Source organism: Canis lupus, chromosome 11 (assembly GCF_048164855.1).
Source record: "Canis lupus baileyi chromosome 11, mCanLup2.hap1, whole genome shotgun sequence".
Lineage (NCBI taxonomy): Eukaryota > Metazoa > Chordata > Mammalia > Carnivora > Canidae > Canis > Canis lupus.
Genome location: NC_132848.1, coordinates 66,886,375 through 66,888,129, shown reverse-complemented (window position 1 = coordinate 66,888,129; position 1,755 = coordinate 66,886,375). Strand labels below are relative to the sequence as shown.

The window sequence follows — 1,755 nt, the reverse complement described above, 5'->3', positions numbered from 1 at the left end:
CTGGCCAGTTGTGTCCACCTCACACATCGGTTGTATGGCCACTTCATGATGCAAAATAGCTCATTTCCCTGGTCACCCCAGCTTCTCCCCTGGACAGGTCAGCCCACTTCCTTCCTGGCCTTTCGGGTTCCTCCCTACTCCTCCTGGGCTCTCCTGGGCAGGTACTTCCTCCACTTGTCTTCAATGATAGGTTCTCAGCCTGAAAGAAAATTAAGAACAAACACATCCTGTTTACATCCAGTCCTTCCTTGGAAGCAGAAGTCCCTGTCTTTCAGGAGGCCAGGACTCACCCTATTCTCTCTCTCTCTCTCTCTCTCTCTCTCTTTCTCTCTCGGGCAGATAAAGGTTTGTTTTATCCAATAGCTGATCTGTGTTACTGCTGAGGCCAGTGGGTACAGACCAAAGAGAGGGAGTTTTATTTCTTGCTTTCTTCCTCCTTGGACGGTCTCGATGATTTCCTCCTTCTTGGCCTGGAGCTGCTCTTCACAGCCCTTGTGTGCTTCCTCAGTCTTAGATCTGCGGGCCTCGGCCTGGGCAGCCAGAAGCTTCTGGGGCGCCTTGTCTGCCTTCAGCTTGTAGTTGTGTTCCACAAGAATCCACTTGTTTTTGAACACATAACCCTTTGCTTTCCGGTACAGGCTGTGACACATGTGGAGGGCAACCTTTGGCGCAGAATTCTCATCTTCCTCATCCAGGTTACCTTCTCCGGCATCCTGGATTAGCAGTACCTGTTCCCTTACCAGCACCCTTCTGGCGGGCCAAGGTGTGGGCATCTAGCTTGGGAATGGACCGTCACCAGCTTCCAGAAGGTCAGCCCATCTTTGATTAGTTTCTGGATCTACTGATGGGAGCTGGGGTTGGCGATTTCATTGGTCTCATTGGGGTCGACCAGACCTTCTTTTGGCAGAGGACGCTGGAGGCAAGCCTCTTCTAAAGCCTGAGCATACATGGCTGTAGCCACCGAAGGAAAGCCATCCTTTTTAATTTTAATTAATCACTGTTGACAGACTGATGCCCTAGTCAGGACAGGCCAAAAACCGAGGATCATCCCATTTCAAGCCAAAGTGATAGAGCTAACAATTATTCTGCAGAAGTTACAACCAAGGATTGGCTCTAGGTGATGTTTACAGACAAGCCAATGCCAGGTGATATGCTATAAATGGAAATAAGGAATGGGCTTCGTGAGGACAGGTGATGGGCGCAGTGTCTGAGTCTAGGCAGGTCTAGTGACGGTTTTCATCTAGAGCGTTGTTCGTTCTCAGCGGCCTCCTAGTGGGACATAAAATAGTAGCTGGTTAACCGAAAAGCCCTCTGAAATAATTACACAATGCCAAAATAGAGCATCACCCAGGAATCCAGGAGAAGCCATATCTTTTAGTAAATTGTAGCTCAGCTCCCTTCTTTAATGTTGAGCTGGCATTTAGTCAGGATGGTCTTTTAAAAAATAAGTTGTATCACATCAACCCTCCTTAAGATCACTTGGTGGGTTCTCAAGGTATTTAGAATGAAAGCTAATCCCTTTGGTGGCTTTTAAGGCCTACAGGATCTGGACTTATGTCTCCAACCTCACCTGGTGGGGCCACACGCTCCCCTGCTCCACTGATCTTTGGCCAAAACTGGCCCTCCTGGGGTTCTCCCAATGGCCAAGTGCACTTATTCCTCAGAGTCTTTTCATTTGCTGTTCCCCCCTGCCCGGAATGTGCTTCCCTGAAGCACTTTTCTGATTTGTCTCCTTAAATTCTTAAGTGTCACCTC

The 1,755-nt window shown here is 48.7% G+C and overlaps 1 pseudogene; it reads right to left on the bottom strand.

Moving 5' to 3' along the window:
• Window positions 1-415: 415 nt before the first annotated feature.
• LOC140600360 (large ribosomal subunit protein eL19-like) lies at window positions 416-945 on the bottom strand (annotated as a pseudogene).
• Between the last annotated feature and the right edge of the window lie 810 nt (window positions 946-1,755).